Here is a 26453-nt window from a genome sequence, read left to right as displayed (position 1 = left end):
GGTATGTTCAGTGGAAAGTGTCTCTGTCGGATCGGAAGCAGCAAACAGCAACTGGTGGGACAGAGGAGATGACTTGTTCTCCCTTGTTTTGTTTTTTCTTCCACAGATTTATAGCCTGCCCTTCCTCCCAAAAGGCAGCCAAGGGATATATTTATAACAATGGAAAATGACAACAACAAGCCCCACCTGAAAATAGCAATAAGCAGCAGAAAGCGGCCATAAGGAAAGAGAATAAAACAGTAGCAAAGTCCAGCTGAAATCAGATCCCCAAAGACCTGTTAGCCAGAATGCGAGGCAATCAAACATAAATTAGGATGGAGTTCTATCATAGTAATTTCTAGCTTCAGAAAGCAGAGCAAAAAACAAATGGGTTAATAATAATAATAATAATAATAATAATAATAATAATAATTTATTTGTACCCCGCCCATCTGGCTGGGTTTCCCCAGCCACTCTAGGCGGCTTCCACAAAGACCAAAAATACACTAATATGTCATACATTAAAAACTTCCCTGAACAGGGCTGCCTTAAGATGTCTTCTGAAAGTCAGGTAGTTTTTTATCTCTTTGACTTCTGATGGGAGGGCATTCCACAGGGTGGGTGCCACTACCGAGAAGGCCCTCTGCCTGGTTCCCTGTAGCCTCACTTCTCGCAATGAGGGAACGGCCAGAAGGCCCTCGGCGATGGACCTCAGCGTCCGGGGAGACGATGGGGGTGGAGACGCTCCTTCAGGTATAATTTGTTTCATAGAATCATGGAGTTGCAAGGGACCCTGTGAGTCATTTAAGTCCAACCCCCTGCAATGCAGGAATATGCAGCTGTCCCATACAGGGATTGAACCTGCAAGCTTGGCGTTGTCAGCCCCATGCTTTAACCAGCAGAGCTATCCAATTGGTGCAAATTTACAGGTAAGCAGATTTCAGCTACATAAGCTTCCTGGTGCCTAAAGCTGCTTGATGGCAGGAACAGGGAGTGCTTCAGGAAGTGGTGGGCGTTCCTTGTGCCCCTGGTATTAGACCAATTCATGGAGGACAAAGCTATCGATAGCTAGTAGCCACAAGGGCTGTGGTCTTTCTCTACTGACAGAGGCAATATGCCTCTGAATGCCCGCTGCTGGGCACTGCAGTTGGGAAAAGTGTGGTTTTCCTAAGATCCTGCTTTCAGGCTTCTCATAGGCATCTGGGTGGACACTGTGACAACTGGATGCAGGACCAAAAAGGCCATTGACCTGATGCATCAGAGCTCTCCTTGTGTATTGAAGCAGAGGCTGGAAAACCATCTTCCAGGGAAGCTGTAGTCGTTGCTTCATTCTCATTGCAGATCCTTCACTGAGCATGGAGTGACCCTCCCAGATCTAGAATTCTGAGGTCCATAAGGCCCAATACTTACACAGCTTGGGAACTGGGGAACTGAGAGTCCCCAGGCACTCTCACGCAAACCTGCCCACACGTCAAGATCCCTGGGTTTCATACCACCTGAGGCAGGTGGCAACAGCTGAGCATGGTGAGTGGAAAAGTTACTTTAGATCCGGTGATATGATAAAATCAAGGACAGAAGCTAAAATGTTTTCAAAAGCTAAGAAGCCAATATCTGGCATGGATGTCAGAAATATCAGGTGGCTACCAGTGTGGTATTTTTTTAAAATTTCTGCTAAGAGCCGAACACATTTACTTCTTTGTCTGTGCACTGGGAGGCATTCCAATCCTTGGAAATATTTCCTGGCATATTTCTTTTTTGTGTGTGGGGAGGTGTGGAGCAACACCCTTATCACAGTTTTCCAGCCAAATCTGGATTCACCATCCTAGCCCTTGATAGCTTTGCATGTTTCCAGCCAGGGCATACTGTTCAAAAACAACTAGAATTGAGTTGCCGGCATTTTTCCTGACCCTGTTTCTGTGCTTCCAAGAATAAAATGGGGAGAACTATGTATGCCACCATGAGTTCCTTTGAGGAAAGGTCAGCTGTAAATGTAATATTATGAGTTTTCGGGATGTAGGCTGTATGTGGAGGCTTGTCTAACCTGTGGATCCAGCAAGTGTTAAAATATAAGCCAGACCAGCTTCCTCATGAGGCGATTGCCTGAAGAGAAGAAGAGAAGAGTTTGGATTTGATATCCCACCTTTCACTCCCTTTAAGGAGTCTCAAAGCGGCTAACATTCTCCTTTCCCTTCCTCCCCAACAACAAACACTCTGTGAGGTGAGTGGGGCTGAGAGACTTCAGAGAAGTGTGACAGGCCCAAGGTCACCCAGCAGCTGCATGTGGAGGAGCGGAGACGCGAACCCGGTTCCCCAGATTACGAGACTACCACTCTTAACCACTACACCACACTGGTTCTCACTGGGAACAAAAGATATGGATCTGTGTGAGACAGCAAGCGGGTCCTCCACCACACCCTGTCTCCCAACTGCCTGCTAGTTAGAAAAAGACAGAGGTGAGAGCTGAGAGTTCAGTGATGTGAGCTAGAAGCAAAGCAGCAAAAATGCAGAGTCAGATTAAATCAAATAAACAAGGAATATTCAGTGTTATGTTGGATGGGATGTCAGGAAACCGAGAATTACGTTCACATGTGGTGGGGGTATAAATATGTACAATTTTTCTGGCAAAGGTTGTTTAAGGAGATAACAGAAATCACTGGGTTCAAGCTGACCGAAAGTCCAGAGGTAGCATTATTATCAATTTACGATGGGGGTGGAAGGTTCGCAGGAGAACTTGCTCACAAATTTATTGACAGCTGCACGAATTAATATAGCTAGGAAGTGGAAGGGGCAAGCAGAGTATAAAATGGAAGAATGGTATAAAGAGGTGTGGAATATAGCTATGAATGATAAATCAATATGTGCCATTAAGGTAAGATGGGGAATATGCAGGAAAAATGATTTTGAGGAGATATGGAGGGTGTAGAATTTGTACTGTTAAAATGGAAAGGGGTCAAACCATCACAAGAGGTGTTGAAATTTTGGGAGATTGGATAGTTAAAATGGAATGGTCTCGGTGGTGGGGTGCTCATTTTATTCTTATTTATGTATGATTATTACTTTGTCAAAATAAAATAAATATTTAATAAAAAGAAGGGAGTGGGACACAGAGAGAGAGAGAGCCATCGGTGATTTCTCATTGACTCCAAAGCTGTGGCTATGGGAGAAACAAGTCCCTCTTGGGGTGTTGCTGCTGTGGCTTAGGCTTAGGTTGTACATATGTGTAAATAAGCCATATATCATAAAGACACCACAATTTCTACTGTGCCTCGTTTCCAAAGGAAACACGAACTCTGGGTAAACTCCTGGAACTCCTTGAATCTTGCATCACTTGGAGATTTGAGGTGGTGTGTAACAGTAATAATAAACACACAAACACACACCTGGAGGCCTTATGCCTACTCTCCCCCTCACACAATGGTAACTGTGTGTGTTGTGGGGGGGGGGGAGAGAAGACTATCCTAATAGAGCTGGATGTTTTGCGTGTTCAGACCCAGAAACCTCCCCCTAAATAAATTCACACATGACTCAAATTTTGGTTTGGTTTTTGGCAGAATTTAGGCCACAACTTTATTGATTACAGAAAGAGACTAGTTGCATAGGTTCTGGTTCGACTAGCTCCCTGCCATGCAGGTAGTACTGACCCAGGGTTCCAGCATAGGTCAACCAAGGGTGAACACCTGGATAAGCGGAAAGCCGGGAATGGGCTAACTCCGCCACCCAAATGTCCCCCTGTACTCAGGCATGGGCACAACCCCGTTTCAGGGGTTGACCAAACCATTGAGTCCCTGGATTCCTTTAACGGAATACCCTTCACATAGGGATGGCGAGACCGTTCTCCCATCCCTATCACCTGAACCAGAGCCTATCCGCAACCTTACAAGTTGTGATGATTTGCTATGCAGCAGTCAAAACCCAAATGGCAACAGTCAATCAGCCAAGTGGGGAAAATTCCTGCTGTGCCCCTGTCCCAATGACAGATGACACATCATGGCATAGCAAGGTTAAGCACAACAAGCCCTAAAAATAGGGAGAGGTGGGCAGGTGTTCCAAACGCATGCGCTGAAAGAGGAAGCTCTGGGTCACGTGCATAGGCATAAATATGTCCCTTGAACCATTTGGACTGCGTCCCATTGGCCAGCTTGCACCCAGCTTCGCAGGACCTACCAATTGGGTGTTGTGGTTGACCAATCATGCCCACCCACAACACAGGGTGTTGGTTTTCTAGGTCTCACCACAATACGTGCCCTCTTTAATGAAGAACCTGATTTGTGCTGATGGTGACTTCCAGGAAGAGATTCAGGTGGCAGCAGTAAATTTCACCCTCCCTTGCAATTTTTCTGGGGAGTCCCCCCCCCCCAAATCTGAACCAAAGTTCTCCATGATGAGCTTTTTGACTCAGCCTTAGCTTTTAAGTTCACGGGGAGGTGGAGTAAACCAGGACTTTTTTTCCAGCCGGAACTTGGAGGAACTCAGTTCCAATACCATTGAGGTTGGCACCATTGCCATTATAAGAGTTCCAGTGCCTCTTTTTCTAGAAAAAAAAAAAAGAGTTTGTGGTGAGTTCTGACACTTTTTTCTAGAAAAATACCAATAACTAAGAGGGAACTCCTCAAATTTTTATGGGAGAGTATGTGTACCCTTAGGGACGTGGGTGGTGCTGTGGATTAAACCACAGAGCCTAGGACTTGCTGATCAGAAGGTCGGCGGTTCGAATCCCCACAACAGGGTGAGCTCCCATTGCTCGGTCCCTGCTCCTGCCAACCTAGCAGTTCGAAAACACATCAAAGTGCAAGTAGATAAATAGGTACTACTCCGGCGGGAAGGTAAACGGCGTTTCCGTGTGCTGCTCTGGTTCACCAGAAGCGGCTTAGTCATGCTGGCCACATGACCCGGAAGCTGTACGCCGGCTGCCTCGGCCAATAAAGCGAGATGAGCGCCACAACCCCAGAGTCGGCCACAACTGGACCTAATGGTCAGGGGTACCTTTACCTTTTATGTGTACCCTTGGCAAATGCAAGGGTTCCTGTAGAGGTTATGATGGATCCAGTTTTTGATCCCAGCAGCCACATTTGCAGGCTAGTCTGTCCCAGGTCTTCTACTGGAATCTAGTAGGACAGGGGAACAGCAGCATTCAGAAGAAGAATTTTGTTGTACAGAATAAAATGAAAAGGACTAAAACTGTTTAGCGCTTTTTAGCCTTCCAAAGCTTCTCACCATGATGTCTTTTATTTCTGAGGGGGCCCACTAGTAAATGGTAAAGGGACCCCTGACCATTAGGTCCAGTCATGGTGACTCTGGGGTTGCGGCGCTCATCTCGCTTTATTGGCTGAGGGAGCCGGCGTTCAGCTTCCGGGTCATGTGGCCAGCATGACTAAGCCGCTTCTGGAGAACCAGAGCAGCGCACGGAAACGCCGTTTACCTTCCTGCACTTTGACGTGCTTTCGAACTGCTAGGTTGGCAGGAGCAGGGACTGAGCAACGGGAGCTCACCCCGTTGCGGGGATTCGAACCGCCGACCTTCTGATCGGCAAGTCCTAGGCTCTGTGGTTTAACCCACAGCGCCACCTGGAGGGGGCCCACTACACGGAGGTAAAATATCCTCCATCCCCTTGCTCCACTAAGATCTGGGCTTCCGAATTTCATCCTCTGTGTGTGTGTTTTTTGCGTTATCAAACAAATGATTAAATAAGCATGCGTTCATTAATTACTGTGATTCTAAACAGCAGTTTTCCAGCAAGAGACAAAGACAAAGAAAATTAACTTTACTCAAAGTTTTGCATAGCAGAACAGCAAGGAAAAAGAATCTTTTTTTCTTCTTCTTCTTCGCAAAGATTAATGAGGCAATGCCCCAGGCTCTAAAATGAGCCATTTTATTCCCTAGGTCATTTGGAATAAAAACTGCAAACATTTTCTCTGAAGCGGCTGGTGTGCCATCATGCCATTTTATCAGTGTCGCTCATCTGTCACTCATATAATAGCTTCGGCGCAGCAAAAAGGCAGAGATCTGGCAACAGCTCTATTATAATTGATAAAGCTTATTAAATTTCAATAGATTCATTCCTTTTCTTTCCAAACAGACCAGGCAGCGTGGTAAATGAGAAGGGAGCCCATTTGTAGTGGACCATGAAATGCACAGCTTAAAATTAAAGAATGTCAGATGATATTCTACCCCAGACACCTTTTATAAAAATTTTGCACTGTTTTTGTTCCCATCCCTCGCCTTTCTTCCCAAATTCCATGTGCTCATTATCTTTCCCTTCCCAACCCTCCTTGCATTTGAAATGAGGAGAAGTGAGCCGGGTTTCACATTTCCTGGTAATGTCTAATTGGTTGGTTCATTTACAGATCATTCAGCTAGAATGGTTCCTTGTTCTTTGCATTAACAATCCCTCGTACCAATGACATTTCTTTCTTTTCTCTCATTTTCTTTCCAACTGCTGCACCTTATGCAGCATGGGTTTCAGAGTAATAATTTTTTTTTAAAGACTAATCCATTATTTTTGACTGTTTTCCCCCTCTGTTAAGTAGGGGTCTAGCCACAGCTGATCGCCGAAGAATCGATGCTTTTGAATTATGGTGCTGGAGGAGACTCTTGAGAGTCCCATGGACTGCAAGAACACCAAACCTATCCATTCTGAAGGAAATCAGCCCTGAGTGTTCACTGGAAGGACAGATCGTGAAACTGAGGCTCCAATATTCTGGCCACCTCATGAGAAGAGAAGACTCCCTGGAAAAGACCCTGGTGTTGGGAAAGATGGAGGGCACAAGGAGAAGGGGACGACAGAGGATGAGATGGTTGGATAGTGTTCTCCAAGCTACCAGCATGAGTTTGACCAAACTGTGGGAGGCAGTAGAAGACAGAAGTGCCTGGCGTGCTCTGGTCCATGGGGTCACAAAGAGTCGGACACGACTAAACGACTAAACAACAACAACAGCCGCAGCACTGACCAAACTAGTAGTTCTCTGCTTTTGGAGAAACCTGGGATGAGTGGAGGTGGTATTAGGGATCCTAGAGTTACAACAGAGTCCCTTGTTTTACCTGTCACCAGTGCTGTTGAAGACTCGAAGACTTGATGGGAACAGTCTGTTCTGAGGAGGCACACTGTGAGAGGGGGTTTTTTATGGCAGGGGGTGCATCGGGGCCTCAAACACAGCCTGTTTCACTTCTCCTAGGCAGAAACTTTGAAATTTATTTATTTATTTTTATATTAAATTTTCTATTAAATATTCACTTAAACAACCTTAAATCAATGGCTTCCCTTCTTCTCTTTCCACAATTCATTTTGCATACCCTAAATCCCTGCATGTTTTACATAAACTACAGTGGTACCTTGGTTCTCAAACTTAATTGGTTCCAGAAGTCGGTTCCAGAAGGCGTGCTTTCCCATACAAGGTAATGCAAAACGGATCAATCCGTTTCAGAATTTTAAAAAACAATCCCTAAAACAGCAATTTAACCTGAATTTTACTATCGAACGAGATCATTGATCCATAAAATGAAAGCAATAAACAATGTACTGTACTATAAAATAAATAAAACAGTATTGTAGGTGATAAAAAAAAAATTCTTACCTGCACTGATGATAGTCATTGTTTGGATGGGGGGGCCTTTATCCATTTCCACAGTCACACAATCCATCCATCCATCCATCCATCCATCCATCCATCCATCCATCAGTAGCTGAACTGGAATCCACACAGTCACAAAATCAAATTACGGTAACTGAAAAAGCCTCAAAACAAAAACACACACAAAATAAATAGCAAAAACAAAAGGACCAAATATAAGCTCTAAATATCACCTCAGAATACAGCAATTGTAAACGGAAAGCTTGAATTACAATGGGGGGATGTAAATTAGCAGCGCAACAGGAAACACAGGGGGACTAAAAATGGAGCACATTTGGCTTCTAAAAAAACATTCGAAAACCGGAACACGTACTTCCAGTTTTGCAGAGTTCAGGTTGCAAGTTGTTTGTGAACTCAGCTGTTCAAAAACCGAGGTATCACTGTAAACCATTCAGTAAATCATCTATCAAAATTTATTTACACTGTTAAATTTATCTTAATGCTACCAGCGTTTTTAAATGAACACAATTTTCACCCATATACTCAGTAAAACATTTTCCAGTCTTCTTTAAACATATGTTCTTTTTGTTCTCTTATTCTATTTGTTAAATCTGCAAGTTGTGCAGATTATATCAGTTTAAGTTGCCATTCTTCTTTGCCATTCTTCTTTGAAATTTTAAATACCCACAATCTTAATATGGTAAAAGGATAAACACGAAAGGAATGCCATTTAAAAGAAGAAGAACAGACTTTCAGAAACAAAGCAAAATCTGGGCCGGCTTCTTTCAACCATACCCTAAGAGACTTCAGCTCAATAAAACAAATGTGCTCCCTAGTTTGGGTTGTCAGGATAACCTTAAAGGACCATGAAGGGCATCAACAATGCAATTTCCACAGTGCTAAGGAAACAATTCCTTCTGTCCCCAAATCTCATTTTTTCTTGAGAACCTAGTATTGATCACTCACCTCAGCATCACCACCCATTTAAACTGGTTAAATCCATTTTCTTGGTTTAGAAAAGATTTATATGCTACATTAATTGGAGGCGTTTTTCATCTTCAGTTGCCGTGAAAGACATGAGAAAGCTAGTTTCTTTACCCCATGTTCAGTCTAACTCCTTACCACTGGAGTGATAATTTTTGAAATGCCCTGGTATCTCCATGTGACGTGCCAGAAGCGACAGGAATCTGGGAGGGACACCAAATAGGACACATCATCTTTTTCATGGGCAGAGTCATCATAACGATTCATAGTTGAAGTCGGCAAAGGCATAATATGGCAACCATACAAGGAGATAAGTAGATAGGAATGTGTTGTGCATAATTTGTGCATCAGCAGGTCCAGCCCGAATCTAAAGCAATGCATATGTAATAGTCTTAATGTGGACTAAAAGTGATCACGAAGTAGTCACCCAACAGAACAATGCTGTTTTGAGTTCTCGCTCCCATACTTGTAACATGTATGTCAGGAATGAGCAAGCTCCAAGCGAAAGTTTGCAGCCAATGGCAGAAAGCAGCCAGGAACAGGGAGGCTCAGATATTAGTCAAACAGGGGAGAGCCAGCAGCTGCAGAATTCAGCTCTTCCTGACCTTGACACTCAAGCTGATAAGGCAGTAATTGAGAGCAGACTAGAACACAACCAAGGATTGTACGAATTAAATGCAGAGTCTTCATGTGTGCTTTTACAAAAGTCTGTCCAAGATGGAATCAGATGGACTTAAGATTGAATGCCAGTGAAACTGAAATGGGATGGACTTTAGCTGGTCTGTCCATCCCTAGAGGTCATTGTCATGTCTAGCTATATCCTCTTTTAGCAGAATAGCTAAATCCATAGCTGAATATTGGCCTGTGTGAATTTAATTAATGTTTGGCATTGTTGGCCAGCAGGGGGGGGGGGGGAATAGAGATCTTGCTTGCTTATGTAGGTGCCGCAATAATGAAATAGCAATGACACCATGGTCTGCAGACTTTTTAAAAATTAATTCTTGAAGTTGCTTCCTTTTTTAAAAGAAAAGAGAGGGGGGAAAACACCACGACTCTCTTGAATTTATTATTCTAGAATTTCCTCCTCCCCCTGGTTTTTTATTTTACTTTCAAGTGGCATATTCGTAAATGAAGGCAGATGTTCCCATTTGGAGAAAGAGGCAGAAAAGAGAGATAATCAGTAGAACTTTATTAGTCCGAAAGATGCATCTGCTGCACTCTGAAGCAACATTAAGACTGATCTAGCTTTTGGGAGTGGGGGGAACCAACTTCTTACTCAAAAGCAATGCTCTTCTTTACCAGCAACACATGGCAGAACGACTTGCAGCATCTGGGTCATCAAAGGAAATTGATCAACCGAAATGTAATTGGAAAGGGAGAGTGAAAAACCTCAGTATAGTTTGAGATCAAGAAATAAAAGAACAACAACTCTGAACTAGGGCTGAGAAGTTGGAGAAGCACTTTTAGGGGCAGACTGGAGACTTGGGGTTGGGGGGCTAACAGTTTTTTAACAGTCTACTATAGTGTTTTTTTTGTGTGTGTGTGTTTCTTCTTAATCTCCATCCCTGGGAAAGTGGTGGTGGTAAATTCTTTGCCTATCTGAGGCTATTCTCACCCCACGATGCATCTCAAGAAAGACACTATATCTTGGCAGAGAATCATTCAAGGTGAATTGGGCGGGGAACTTCAACTATCCCAACTGCTAGAAAGTTGGGGTACGGGGCAGCTATGTCATCATTATACAACATCCCTGAAATTATGGTATGTGGTGACTTAGTGTCCTTCCTCATATTCACTGTGAGGTGATAATGGGCCCGGATCGTAGCGTAATGACCGCTCCCCACATTAAACAGGGGGCGCCCTTTGCATGGACGCGCGCAGCCCCTGGACCCGGTGCGGCTCCATCAGCACAAGCTTGGCTTCTCCCTCCCAGAGGTGGGATACCTGGAGGTCTTTGCCTGCCTCAGTCAGTTGTCCAATCCTGCCTAGGGAGGCATTGCCAAGGAGACCAGGACAGGTAGGGGAGGGACTACCTGCCCACACAATAGAGGGAGGATCTTATCTGGGAATCCTCACTTGGCTCCAGAGCTTCTCCCACCCTACCCACCCTCAGTTAAGTCTTATTTTGCAGGTTAACCTCTTCTTCACAAGTATTCAGGCGCTGCTATGTCAAGGTCGCTGTTAAAGGGCTGGAAAGGAATTCCCCTGCATTGGCAGGTTTTGCCTTTCCTATAGCAAAATGTCACAACTTTGGCAGTATCAGGCCTTGGGCGGAATCCTTTAGTCTATCTTCCTGAATGGGGGGGGGGGCGTGCAGCGGTGACCTGTGCCCCCTTCCTCTTTGCAGCAGCGATACCAGGGTTCCCCATTAAAGGGGTTTCTGAAGGGAGGCTTTGACCGTACGCTGAAAGGTCGTCATTGCTCTCCCCTGCGATAGCGGATTAACGGGGGTGGCTATCTCTGCTTGAACATATGTTCTCCAGACCCGGCCCCTCCCCCCCCACACTTGATAACCCTGATGTTCCCTAGTTCCCCGGCTGGAGACTGGGGAGGGATAATGCCCAATGCCTGAGCCAAGGTCTACCCACATCTGAAATATAATAAAGTTGTGGCCAATTAATCCCATAGCATGTTGTTTTGAGTCATTATTCCACATGAGGAGGGCCGCCCAGGGTTGGGGGACTCTGCCTGTCCATGCAATGCTTTCAGCACTTTCCCACAGCTCTCAATCCTGTCTTTAGGAAGAAGGGAAGTTAAAAAAGCAAATACCTACTTGGAATAATGATTGTGGCTTTTGGTGGCAGCCCAGGATCTTAACATATTTAAGTATTTGGATTCCCAGAGATATTTCTCCAATGATTAAATTGAAGCTGAACACATTGATAAAGGTGATCTGGAAGAATGGACATTATTTAAATTTAGTATTTAGGGTAAGATTAATACTCTTTAATAATTTAATAATTTAATAATTAATACTCTTGAGCATTGCACAAGAGTTGCATAAGATCGTGTAAAGCTAATACCTTCAAGATTGCTGTGGATTTACACACACACTTTGTGGTATTTTGTTATATACCGTATTTTTTGCTCTATAAGACTCACTTTTTCCCTCCTAAAAAGTAAGGGGAAATGTGTGTGCGTCTTATGGAGCGAATGCAGGCTGCGCAGCTATCCCAGAAGCCAGAACAGCAAGAGGGATTGCTGCTTTCACTTCGCAGCGATCCCTCTTGCTGTTCTGGCTTCTGAGATTCAGAATATTTTTTTTCTTGTTTTCCTCCTCCAAAAACTAGGTGCGTCTTGTGGTCTGGTGCGTCTTATAGAGTGAAAAATATGGTGTTTGGGGTAATTCTCCACCACATTTTTACTTAAGAGAGTGCAGCTGCCAGTATCTGAAGGTGGTTTGAATTTTTCAGACATCAGCTCACATTGCGAAGTATATTTGTTAGCATGTACCAATGACTGGCAAGTTTCTCCTATTAATTTCTCAACTTCGGAAATTTTAGAGATGGCTTATTTAACACCTCTCTTTTTCTGACTAGTGTTGGGGTCTAAATATAATCAAAAGAAATAGCTTATCCCACCTTCAGCAACTAGAGATATTGCAGATACAGTCTCGTCAATTTCAATTTGATCAATATGGACCTGCTTAATTTCCCTTTAAGGGTTATCCAGATAGAGAGATACAGCCCTTTTTGTGGGGGGAAATGGGAGGAACATGCGATATATACATGAGCTCACCTGATGGGCTTAGATGGATAATTTTTCTCCCTTCCACTTTTGCAGCTTAAATATAAATTTCTGATGAGTGCAGAATGTCAATATCTTCTTTTGGTATCTATTCATGGCCCATCTGCTTCGAGTGCTTTGATATCTCCTAAACTCCTAAATGATTGACTCTGTACAGAAATCTAAACCTGTTAAGTGTTGTTTAGAAATGCTTAATGGCTTTTGGTAAGGTAGTTCAGGAACTTAGAGAGGTGTGGACTAGGGAATAGGAAGCTATTATACAGCTTAAAGATTGGGAAAATGCTTTAGAATCTATACAGAATGTTTCTAATGAAACGTTCTAAAATTGAGATTGATATGCAAATTGGACTCCACAACACCTGTGTAGGAAGGCACTGCCTAATACTGAAAGAAGTTGGAGAGGTAATGCTGAAATTGCCTCTTTGAGGTACGTATGATGTGGTCTGAAGTTGTTACGTTAATTTTCTATAGGTAAAATCCGCAATGTTTGCAAATGTTCTTTAAGACTATATTTCTGTACCATGGGAGTGAATGGCTGGACAACAAAAGTGGACTTAGCAAGCCTTTACAGTGCCTAAGAGACTTTTGTTTCAAAGCTGGAAGGATAAATACTCACTGACTATTATGCAACAGTCTGAGGACCTCATTGCCCTGACTACATTTGAAGATATTTCACATACGTGTCAATTTCAGATGGATGCATTTCTTGATATCTGGGGGGCTTATATTAACTTATACAGTCAATTTAAGTTCCACTTACTGATGGTCGTTATATTTGCAATGGGAATGGATGGTAGGTAAAGGTAAAGGGACCCCTGACCATTAGGTCCACTCGTGACCGACTCTGGGGTTGCGGCGCTCCTCTTACTTTATTGGCCAAGGGAGCCGGCGTACAGCTTCCGGGTCATGTGGCCAGCATGACTAAGCCACTTCTGGTGAACCAGAGCAGCGCATGGAAACGCCATTTACCTTCCCACCAGAGCGGTACCTATTTATCTACTTGCACTTTGATGTGCTTTTGAACTGCTAGGTTGGCAGGAGCAGGGAACGAGCAATGGGAGCTCACCCCGTCGCGGGGATTCGAACCGCCGACCTTCTGATCAGCAAGTCCTAGGCTCTGTGGTTTAACCCACAGTGCCACCCGTGTCCCTTGAATGGATGGTAGTTTGCTGTTGTTATTAGAATTATTTGTTTATTATTTTTCTTTTCTTTCCACTTTCTCTTTTTTCCCTTTTCTTGCTAAATTTGCAAGGAAAATTATGATTAAGATTATCATCATCATCATCATTAATGCAAAGAGAAGTTTCTGAAGCTGACTCACAGATTTATCAAATTTTAACCCTGCTCCTGACCCAAAGAAATCCTGAAAGTTCCATTACAAGTTTTAAGAATTTCTTTCTGTTGGGTATGATCAGAGAAGAAATACCAAAAGTTGACCAGAAATTGTTTATGTATGCTACAATGGCAGCTAGAACTCTATTATCCCCAAAGTGGAAACAAGAAGAATTACTAATGGTAGAAGAATGGCAGACAAAGATGCGGGACTATGCTGAACTGGCAAAACTGACGGGGGAAATCCGAAACCAGAGTGACCAAGTGTTCCAGAGAGATTGGAGTAAATTTATTCAATATAAAGACAATCATCGTAAACATTTAAAGACACTAGCAGGACTGTGATAAATCTCACAACGTTTAATAGATGGACTTTTCTAAGTTAAAGGTAAAGGACCTCTGACAGTTAAGTCCAGTCGCGAACGACTCTAGGGTTGCGGTGCTCATCTCGCTTTACTGACCGAGGGAACCGGCGTTTCTCTGCAGACAGTTTTCCCAGGTCATGTGACCAGCATGACTAAGCCGCTTCTGGCAAAACCAAAGCAGTGCACAGAAACGGTGTTTACCTTCCTGCCTGAGTGGTACCTATTTATCTACTTGAACTATTTTTTGGCATGCTTTCGAACTGCTAGGTTGGCAGGAGCTGGGACTGAACAATGGGAGCTCACCCCGTCGTGGAGATTCGAACTGCCGACCTTCCGATTGGCAAGCCCAAGGCTCAGTGGTTTACACCACAGCACCATCCACATCCTTCTGTGGACTTTTCTACTTGTGCTTAAAGACTAAAATAATTAAGGGGAAAGATAGAATTGAGATGGTATAAATTTGTGGAAATAAGAAGTAGTTATAAAAAAAAAAAACGGACGACGGGATGGAGGGAAGTCGAATAGCTCAGTGGAGCTAAGATATTGCAAATGGAAATAATATGTTACATGAATGTTAACAAATGGAAAATCAAGAAAAATATTATATATATAAAGAATTTGTTCATTTCCCTTTGCCCTCCCCCAGCCTCACAAATGTGCTGATATGCTTCATTAAAGAATGTTTGGCCTAGCCCTAATATATTCCAGAGTGTTAGAGATGATATGGAAATGGGCATATCTGTTCATCATGTGACATGTACACCAACCCCTTTGTCTGTGATAAGCAGAGTTTGTGATCGCATTTCAAAATCTACTTGACGAAAGACAATGGAAGAACAGAAAGGTTTACATGTGCCAAGGAGTGTGAGAAACAATTTGCCTGAGTTTATGCGGTAAGTTCAGGAGTCTCCATTTCAAATCTTAGCTCAAAGGGGAGCATACTTTGGATGTGTTTAAAACAAGCGCGATCTTACGGTGTTTTAGATTTGCAAAATTAGCAAACCCTGGACGATGATGACTCATTGAAGATTTTAAAAACACTTTAAAAAAATGCTAGTTGCTAATTTTGAAAGCATTGGCATATCCTGTATTTGACATAGCTAATTCCTCTTATGCAGAACTGGCAAAGATTAGAGCTCTTTCATAAAAAGGGAGGGAAAGCTTCTTATAAACCACTTCTAATCCTGCAACTGATTTTGGAGTGGGAATTACTTATTTCGCTTGGCAAGTGTGCCACATCATAAACCACAAAGTTGTGTGTGTGTTTGTAAAGTTCCAAGGAGAGGACTATAACTTGAATGTCCTAAGTTGAGCAGGCCTCATGCTCATCTCCAGATCACATAGGAGATCTGAAATTACTTCCCAGGTGTACTGAAGGAATGTCTCCAAAAATAACAGTAATAATACAGTGGTACCTCTGGGTACCTCTGGTTACGAACTTAATTCGTTCTGGAGGTTCATTCTTAACCTGAAACTGTTTTCAACCTGAGGTACCACTTTAGCTAATGGGGCCTTCCGCTGTCGCTGCACGATTTCTGTTTGTATCCTGAGGTAAAGTTCTTAGCCTGAGGTACTAACTCCAGGTTAGCAGAATCTGTAACCTGAGTTGTTTGTAACCCAAGATGTTTGTAACCCGAGGCACCACTGTAATTGCTCGTTTACTAAATGCTTTCCATGCAAGCATCTCAGGGTGATGTACAATAAAGACAGCTAAATGCAATTCAAAACAACACAAAAAGCCAGCAGGTTTGTTTAAAGACAAGAATAAAACAATACGGTGCAGAATAGACTCCCAAGGCAGAGAAACTTTCATCCAGTTGGTGAAATGTTTAAAAGCTCCACATTCTGGACTGCAGCTCAGTTAAAACTTTGTTAATTGATATGTTGGTAAATCCAGCCATTAAATTTGCATATGAGTAAATATAGTTTCTGACACAATAAGCCTTTAAAAAAGCTCAGGCATAGGAAACGTGCATCGTCCCTGACCAATGTTCATGCTAAATGGTCTGATGGAGCCCAACAGCATCAAATGTTCCCTAGCACTTTCCAAGTTAATGTATGCTTGCAGGCATAATCTTAGTAAAAAAAGCATTAACTGCTATGAGGGAGAAAGGGTGGGGATGCCTCTTAAAATGGTGTGTGTCGTTTATAATGCACATCTGCGCTCAACAATTAAAAAGCCAAATCAAGACACACTTTTAATTTGGTAGGACTACTGCACTATGTTCTTGTTACCTGGGGGATAGGTCTCATTGAATTCAACATGGCTGCTTTCTGAGTAGATGTGTATAGGATTACACCATAAAAGCTTTCAACTGATCAAACATTGCGGCCCTAGCATGTGTTTAAATCTTTGGGCAGATAAACAAGAGCCCTCCCCCTGAAGACCTTTGCAGAGAAGCCACGTGTGGCATTTGCCCATTCGTTTAGAGCCTGTCTGTACGGGGAGAGATAGGGTTAAAAATATAGACCAATAGGAAATCTGGAGGCGGAGCCTATCTGTGTATAAAAGGGCTTAGGCCGAGGTTTGAGTTAGTAGTCGTTGGGAGTTGTTGGTTGGTTTTAGTGGGTTGGCTGGTTGGGAAAGGCAGTTGGAGAAGCAGTTGGCAGGCAGTTGGAAATAGAGAGACAGTTAGGGCAGTGGGTTCTTGAGTGAGAGGAGGTAGAAGAGATAGAGAGAGGAAAATAAGACTAAGAAAGTAAAGAGTAACAACGTTTGGAATACCGTAAAAGTTTGTTTGTGTCTGAAATAAAATACACTCTTCTTTATTAATTGAGAACCTGACTGAGGCTGAAGTGATTTTACCGGGGAGGACCTGGTTGCTGGCAGTGGATTAGTGGTGTACGGGTCAATAGTCCATGAGATGACCAGGGGCTCTGTACAAATGCCACGCCATGTAGTTGGCAGTCAGATCGAGCCCTAGTCACAATAAGGGAAAGGGGTGAAATGAAGAGCCATAGGGAGACTCGTTTATTCCCTGATGTCTTGGGATGTGGGGTACGTGATGGCCTAAATTCCCCAGGGAGTTTTCAAGCCTTTGCATGCAGGATCTGATATCTCCAAGGAGACAGAGCAAAGAAGCCTTTGCTCCCTCTCTCTTCCTGCTGTCATTCCCCTAGTAATGAGTGAGGTTATGTTGTTATTATATGTATTTCACCAGAAGGCCCCAGGGCAGGTTACAATATATAAAAACACAATTAAAACAGGGGGGGGGGGAGAGGGCACACACAACCCCAACTATAGTCTTTCAAATCATAATCCATACAACACGTTGCATGGAGGACACCAAAATCCGTCCTTCAGTTTCCAAAGGGTTAAAAATATAGACCAATAGGAAATCTGGAGGCAGTTGCTTTCAGCAACTGACAGAAGCTGTAAAAGGAAAAAATGGTGCCAGGCATATATTTGTGAAAGGAGAGGTTAGGGCCCTCATGGAGAAAACACTCTCGTGAGATGCCTACTGTCCCCCAACTTCAGAGAACAGTGCAACCACCAGTAGGGCCTCCTCCACTGATCTTCATCCCTGGGCTGATATATAGGGAAGGAGGTCCTCTTTGGTATATTTTAGTTTGAGAAAAGGTTTGTACATTTTTTTAGGAGCTGTGCCTTTGGTAAGGAGCTCTAGCATGCAGATATTAAAAGGCTGAACTATGTTTTAATAGCGCTACATAAATACCGACTATTGAAATAGCTGAGGTAATAAACCGGAGTACATCTGAGGGTCTCTCTAATTTCAGAGACAGGCATTTTGGCATGCTGTTTCACACCTTCTCTACATCTAAGGATTATTAATTTCTCTGTAAGTGGATCCCCACGGAGTTCGGGTCAAGAAGTGAGAGTCTTTAATGGTTTATTGAATTGTCAGCCCTCTTCTTTCCAGCTAAGGATTTGTTTTGTTTTGGGGTGCTTCTAGAAATGTATGTGATTTGCATGCTACTTTATAGTCTGTTACAGAGGTCAAAGTTTCCACAATTCAAACTTCTAATTTGTTTCAGGGAAGTAGAATACTATCATCTCTTAAGTGTCCTTTAAAGAAGATTGGTCATCATTTAAATATATTGCATCTTAATAAAAATGTCATGAACAACGGGAGGAGGAAGATGATCCTGGCGAGCAGTGTAGCTGGAACTGGGACGCAACAGGGCAAGATGGGGATGGAAAAGGAGAGATTGGTGTAGGAAGTACTCACAGGGTGACAGAGGATTATGAGGAGATGTGGGGTTAGCACACAAAAACCAGAGCAGTAGGACCCATCACCAGAGCCAGAAGGGACCTTGTCTCTGCAAACACGGTGGGCTCTGAGGTGTAGGGAGCAGTGGGAGATGTGCTCCAGGAGGCTATGACAGGCAAGGGCCCATAGCCCAACTCCATAGCTGACCAGGGGGAGCTCGCTAGCTCTGGGAGGAGGTGTGCGATTCCTCAGCTGGAGTAGGCAGGGAGCAAGTGAGGGTCACAGATGCTGCAATCAGCCTGCAAAGTCCAACAGGGAAGCAGAGCTGAGGGGTTGTGTCTGCTCAACTGCCCATGTTGAAGGACCTCAGCTTGGGGGCTCCAGGATCTCTACAGGGCTATGTTTCAGTTTAGACTCTGGACCACGTGGCTTGACCCTGCACTGGGGACTTGACAATACAGTGGTACCTTGGTTTAAGAACCGTCCGGTTTAAGAATGTTTTGGTTTACAAATTCCACAAAACCAGAAATAGTGTCTTGGTTTGAGAACTTTACCTCAGTCTAAGAACGGAATATGAACGGTGGAAGGGCACCAGCGGCAAAAGGCCTCATTAGGGAAAGCGCACCTTGGTTTAAGAACGGTTTTGGTTCAAGAACGGACTTCCGGAACGGATTACATTCGTAAACCGAGGTACCACTGTACTCATTTGCTGCGAGGTAGGCCAGGGGTTCAGGACAAAACTTAGTATGGGTGGCTTAGGTCAAGGGCCAACCAGTATTGAGCCATTTGAGATTCACTGCCTGAATCGCACAAACCTTTAAGTGAGCAAGGCAATTGCTGGTGAAACTGAGAAGCAGGTAACCCACCCTGCTCCCACCTGAAGCATTACAAAAACCAAAACCAAAGAGAGTGACTCAAATATTAGTCACAGTAGTAATATATCCCAGCATTCTGCCAAGAGGCCCAGAGCTAAGACTCAGAGCCGAGGTCTAAACCAAAGTCTGAGTATGACTAATATTGGATACAACCCCTTGAGTTGGGATGTTGGTACACCTTTTGATCCTGTCCTTTGGGGGTCGAGACTAAAGATGAAAACTCGTAAAACCCATTTGAGATTTTCAGGTTGATCCCCTCTGTAGGGGCTATTATGTCTCCAGATTTTATGCCTGTATGAGCGGCAGAGAGGGGACACCAAATAAGTTATGGCTGCTTTGTTTTTGCAAGGCAAGTTAAAGGGATTTTCAGAGATTTGTACTTTTTGGATTGCAATCTGGATTTGGGATGGGTTGGAACAGGTCCAGATCAGTCCAGACTGGATCAAATTCAATCCAGACTTACAAAGTGGGACCACATATCTGACTGGGTGTCCATGCACAACCATACTGGCATTGTTGTAAGACAGCATTCATGTCTATTGAAATGTTTCACTGTTCTTTATATATATCTTTTCTATTGCTCGTGTTGGGCTATCATATGAAGAACACTTGCCACAGTCACATAGCCTAAGGGCCTATTGTTATATTGATAATGGTGATGCAGCTGAACCAACCCAGCTTCCTTTTTAAGTGCAGTTGTTCAATTAGCATTCTGCAAAGGAAAAGTATTTGCTTCAAAGGGTTATTCTGTGCTATATCTATGTAGCACAATTAATGCGTAAGGGCTTCTATAGCACTTTGGTGATTTCATTAGTTCATATACTGAGGATTCCCTAAAGGCATTTAAGTATACAATTAACCCGATTGCATTAGTATGAAGAACTTTGCATTTGTAAATGACCCCGGGCTCCATCATACTCTCTTTGGACTAGACTGGAAGGAGGGCAGAAACCATCATTTTTACTAAGCACCAACAAGAGCTTTTTCCAAAGGTTAATTGCAGATCTGAGGTGATCTTAATTGGGATTGTAGTTGGGGAGGCATCTAGAGCCATGTGCAGTCCGGCCCTTAACTGGCATTGTGAGCCCTCTGTGCTGACTCAGTTTTATTTACATTGCTGCAAGGCTCTGATCCTAGCCCTGGTGCATTATAATAGACACCCACAGGGGATCAGCAACCATGCTGTTCCAGAAAGGTAAGAACCATCCCTCAGAGGTAATGAGCTTGAGAGGAAAGGTAAATGAAAAGCTAGCTCAGATCACTGCAGATGGTGACAGCAGTCACAAAATTAAAAGACGCCTGCTTCTTGGGAGAAAAGCAATGACAAACCTAGACAGCATCTTAAAAAGCAGAGACATCACCTTGCTAACAAAGGCCTGTATAGGTAAAGCTATGGTTTTCCCAGTAGTGAAGTATGTAATGAGAGCTGGACCATAAAGAAGGCTGATTGCCGAAGATTTGATGCTTTTGAATTATGGTGCTGGAGGAGATTCTTGAGAAGTCCCATGGACTGGAAGAAGATCAAACCTATCCATTCTGGGTTTTTTTTATAATAATATTTATTAAAGTTTCAAAAAAAAGTTACAAGAATAAAAACAGAAAAAGAAAAAAGAAACAAAAAATACAAAATACAAAAAAGTAAAAACAATTAAAAACAGGTCAACCTTTCAATGCCTTAACTTTCATTTGCTTGTTTCCCTGACCTCCTCACACCTCCCTTTTTTGTATTCAAGTTCAATTAGTTATTTCAGCAAATCCTTTCCATTTTTACTTTTATCTTACTAATTTATCTTAATATATTATAACTTTACATTCTCACCTGTTAATAATCTATCTTTAAATACTCCTTTATAACATTACTACTAAAACCCAAACCTATCCATTCTGAAGGAAATCAGCCCTGAGTGCTGAAAGGACAGATCCTGAAGCTGAGGCTCCAATTCTTTGGCCACCTCATGAGAAGAGAAGACTCCCTGGAAAAGACCCTGATGTTGGGAAAGATGGAGGGCACAAGGAGAAGGGGACGACAGAGGACGAGATGGTTGGACAGTGTTCTCGAAGCTACCAGCATGAGTTTGACCAAACTGTGGGAGGCAGTGGAAGACAGGAGTGCCTGGCGTGCTCTGGTCCATGGGGCCACAAAGAGTCGGACATGGCTAAACGACTAAACAGCAACAAAGCTCAGAGACAGAATGGGGATGAGTCCCTGAGCTCAGGCTTGAGGAACCTATGGCCCTCCAGATGCTTCTGGAATACAAAGCCTATGTCAAGGAGCTGTCAAGCAGGCCCAGGGTAGCCACAGGGCAGAGAAGCACAGAAGGCACAGAATGCAATTAGCTTTTTATTAACAGAAAGCAACACAGCAGAGTCCTCTGGTTTGTCTCAATCCAGCTGAGAGGTTGCTGAAACTGACCACCATACCCACTATACCCACTAGCCTCTCACTGGGGTGAAGGCTGCGTTGACAGGGTAGGCTCCTCCTCTGGACCTGTCTGGCCCGTAGCTCAGCAATGTGCAGGACTCTCCTCAATCGTAGGGTTGCCATATTTTAAAAAGTGAAAATCTAAATGCAAAAGTTGTTGAGCTTTTCTTTGCGGGAGGTGGGGAGGTGAACTTTTAGAGCTCCCCCCCCCCCTTTTTTTTGGAAAATCAACTCTTCCAACATGGATTGTCATACACCCCGGTTTCCCCAGACATTTTTACCGATTTTCTGAAATTCCACCCAGATGCTATTTTCAACGGGCGAATCCCAGATATGTCTGGGACAGATGGCAGCCCTACTCAATCAGGGTGTTGGAGGGAGAGGAGAGCCAGCAGGACCTGGAGTGTACTGCTGCTGAGTAGCAAGGGCAACCGCTGACTCCCCTGTCTCTGAGTCTGTGCTCACACGGTGACTCTCAGCCTCTAAGCATGTCCTGAAATTGGGCCTGGAAAACCAACACCTTGCATTGTGGGTGGGTACGATTGGTCAGCCACAACACCCAATTGGTAGGTCCCTCATAGCTGCGTGCAATCTGGCCAATGGGACCCAGTCCAAATAGTCTGAGGGACCTATTTATGTCCATGCATGTGACCCAGAGCTTCCTCTTTTGGCGTGTGCATTTGGAACACCCGCCCACCTCTCCTTACTTTTAGGGTTTTGCACTTGACCTTGCTATGCTGTCGTGTGTCGTTGGGACAGGGGCACGGCAGGAATTTCCCCCACTTGGCTGATTGGATGTTTCCATTTGGGTTTTGCCTGCTGCGTAGCAAATCATCACAATTTGTAAGATTAGGGATAGACTCTGGTTCAGGTGATAGGGATGGAAGAACGCTCTCGCCATCCCTATGTGAAGGGTATTCCATTAAAGGAATCCAGGGACTCAATGGTTTGGTCACCCCCTGAAAGGGGTTGTGCCCGTGCCTGAGTACAGGGGGACATTTGGGTGACAGAGTTAGCCCGTTCCTGGCTTTCCGCTTATGCAGCTGTTCACCCTTGGCTGACCTATGCTGGTGCCCTGGGTCAGTGCTACCTGCGTGGCAGGGAGCTAGTCGAACCAGAGCCTATGCAACCAGTCACTTTCTGTAATCAATAAAGTTGTGGCCTAAATTCTGCAAAAAACCAAAACCAAAATTTGAGTCAAGTGTGAATTTATTTAGAGGGGAGGTTTCTGGGTCTGAACACACAAAGGGACTCCTTCTCTTGGCCTCCCTTGATCACTCAAACCCCCTGCTTCCAGCGCCTCCCTGCTCGTCCCTGCTGCCGACTGCTCTGTCCCACCAGACTGTCCCAACTCCATGTCCCCAGATCTAAGTCGTCGTCATCTTCTGTTTTCTCCCTTGGGCGGGTGGCTCCCACCACTCTTCCTCATCCAGCCAGTCCCTGACAGCACATCAGCACCAGCAAGCATGGCCATTGACCAAGGATGATGGTAGGTGCAGTTCAGCAACACCTGAAGGACCAAGGGTTCCTGCGCATCTGCCCCAGCTGAAATTCAGCTGAGAGTGTGTAGTAAAAAGCTGGAAGGTGCTCAAAGCTCAAAGCTATAGAAACTCCTTCTGGAGCTTCTGGATAGGTGCATCACATGGAGTATTGGGCTGTGTTCAGGTCAGGGTTCAGTCTGATTCATTTTCTCTTTGTATGAACAAGTACGAAGGAGCTTTCCCAGCCCGCTCCCAGGTCCTTATTAACCACTTTCAATTTTAACTTGAGGATGGCCATTTGTCGAGGCTAATTTTAATTTGTATTTATTTGAATTAATTTTGGGATGCATTTTAATCAATTGTTTCTTTGTTTTTACGTATATTGTGTTTTTATATGATGTTAGCCGTTCTGAGCTCAGCTCTGGCAGGGGAGGGCAGGATACAAATAAAAATTATTATTAATATCATCATCATCTACTTATACCTGACTCCTAAGACTGAGTCAAGCAGTTTTCGTTTGCCGGATTCTTTTCTCTCTTCTGCTAGAATGGAGGAGGGCACTGAAATGTTTTCTTTTGCTCAAACAATGTAGTAAAAAGGCAGGTTATGACTGCCCAAGGCGACATCGCAATCAATGGCAGTCTTGCCAAGTAAAGACTGTGATATCGGCAGCCTTTGAGGGATGTTTGAGAGATTTCCTTTATGAGGATCAGAAATCCCTGACACTATCTTACACTTCTCGTTCCTTCCTTTGTTTCCTACGTTGATCAACAACACTTTAAGAAGATAAAAGGTGTTGTGATCCACTAAGGCCCAGAAACCATGTGGGAAAATGCAGCTGAATTGAACAGCGCCTTTTGCATTAATTATACATTCCTTCAAGCATGTTCTACCAATACCTGTAGCGACAATGAAAATCTGCACGGTTTTTTTTATAGCTGGAAAAAGAAATGACAAACCTGAAGTGATAAATAATCAATGACCTTATTTAATGCCACAAGGAAAAAGATACCACTTATCACTACAGAAGTAAAATGTTTGCCAGAAGGGTTTTTTTCCCCTGTCCTTTTTAATTCAAAATTAAACCTGTTCCATTTTAAACTTACTCTGTGGTAGGAAGGAGGAATGGGGGAGAAATTTTGTGGAGTCCACTTTTTTTTTTTTTTTTTTTGCAAGCCTCCATTATTTTTACTTTCCCAAACAAGGCACCAACCTAGGTGATATTTTCTGCAAGTGCTGTAGATGTTCCTTCATCATCTCAGGTATTTGGGAGAGGAAGAGCATGTACCTAAGACAAAATGAATTAGATATCTACTTGTTCTTCAGCTTCTTTTTGCAGTGATGTCTGATGTAGATGTTTTTCAATTTCATTGTGCTCGGAAATGTACTGGGAGCCAATGTGGCCAATGTTAGCTTGTAGCCATTGTCTTTTGAATGCAAAGGGAACCCTCTGCACCCTTTGAATGCAAAGGGAAATACCCTCTGCACAATGCCCAGCTTTGCTATCATTCTAAAGTGTAGAATGTCGTTAAAAACAACTCCAATGTTAGCAACCTTGGAAGGTTTGTTTGAGGGCACCAGTTCCCTTCCCAGGTGAGAGATCTCTGGCCACTTCTTGGTCCATAAGTCTGACTCTCCTGACTCTCTGAACCTATGAGAAGTCCAACTTGCAAAAGAGTAAGGTTTTCCCATACTCTGATATATAACAGACCTTGCAGGATTCAGATTCTACAGCGATAAGTAAAAGATTGCAAGATACGCAGTCATGCATTAACCCAACCTTTCAAATCTTCCAGGTTAGAAAGGTTGGGTTAACGCAAAGCAATGTATCAAACTTTTACTGCCGTAGAACCTGTTAAAGCCCATTCAAACTTCCTTTAACTTCAGTCATTTCTTTAAACTTTAGTTGATGTGTCAACAGCAGTGGGTAAGAGGAGGAGACATTTGCAATGGGGTGCTATTGGTGCAGATAATACTGATAGTAGTGTCACTCTTTGGAACAGCAAGGCAAAAAGGGGGGGATTACAAGAGTTTTTATTCCATAGCACTTTTCTCTATATAATTCTTCTCCTTGACACTCAGTGGAGGGGGGAGATCTATAATTTTACTGGCTTCAGTGCTGCTTCATGCGTCATCCAGATCAAGTGGAATCATCATCATGGGGAGAGGGGTAAAATACCATGCCGAAATTGCATGAAATGTGATGAGGTAGGTCGCCATATGCTGGCTCATTTCTGTTGTAGCGAGGATGCATTGCATAAGGGATGAAAGATGCCAAGTTCTCGGAGAGCAGATTTCTGTTTTATAAAACATTGAGTAGCTGGAGAGAGATGTTGGTCTTTTTTGGCAAAAAGGAAAATGCAGAACCGTATGCTACCAAATGTGTTGCTGAAGAATTTGACGCTAACATATTGTGTCATTGCTGCTATACTAAGATTTATGAGATATTCGGGGGGGGGGGCAGAAAATCAGTATGAGTAATGGGGGTGGGATCTAAATTTGCTGCAAAGAGGAGCAGGGGCATTCTTGTTCCAGTGATATCCCCCTCTATATGTATAGAAGGATGCTAAAATGCATGACTTTGGGTTGTTGGACCATGTGGCAGCTCAATGGCAGAGCACATATTTTGCAAGGAAAAATCACACAGGTCAGCCCCTGACACCTCCAGGGAGGAATGGGAAAGGCACTGCTTTCTAAAATCATGGAAAGCTGCTTCCAGTTAGTGTTGGACCAACACAAGATGGACCAGCAGTCTGATACGGTAATGTTCCCACTTAAGTTTAAGAGAGGGGGGAACCCAGCTTTCATCAGGCAGCATAATATTCTCCACCAAAAGAACCCATGGTATGTGGAACACTATCACCTTGCCAACAAAGGTCCATATAGTTAAAGCTATGGCTTTCCCAGTAGTGATGTATGGAAGCGAGAGCTGGACCATAAAGAAGGCTGATCGCCGAAGAACTGATGCTTTTGAATTATGGTGCTGGAGGAGACTCTTGAGAGTCCCATGGACTGCAAGAAGATCAAACCTCTCCATTCTGAAGGAAATCAGCCCTGAGTGCTCACTGGAAGGACAGATCCTGAAGCTGAGACTCCAATACTTTGGCCACCTCATGAGAAGAGAAGACTCCCTGGAAAAGACCCTGATGTTGGGAAAGATGGAGGGCACAAGGAGAAGGGGACAACAGAGGATGAGATGGTTGGACAGTGTTCTCGAAGCTACCAGCATGAGTTTGACCAAACTGCGGGAGGCAGTGGAAGACAGGAGGGCCTGGCGTGCTCTGGTCCACGGGATCATGAAGAGTCGGACACGACTAAATGACTAAACAACAACAACAACATGCTAATACACCCCACCTCACAAATTAAGACTAAGTCATTGTTTTATATATATTTCTATACTGGTTCTGAAAATATTCAGTAAACATTTTCTAATCCTCCTTATATTCTCTATTGTCTTTTTATCTTACCCTGTTCGTTAGGCCTGCCAATTCAGCATATTCAAGCATTTGCCACTCTTCCTTGGTG

Source organism: Podarcis erhardii (genome assembly GCF_964252035.2).
Source record: "Podarcis erhardii genome assembly, chromosome: 1".
Taxonomy (NCBI): domain Eukaryota; kingdom Metazoa; phylum Chordata; class Lepidosauria; order Squamata; family Lacertidae; genus Podarcis; species Podarcis erhardii.
Note: the sequence above shows the minus strand (reverse complement) of the source record.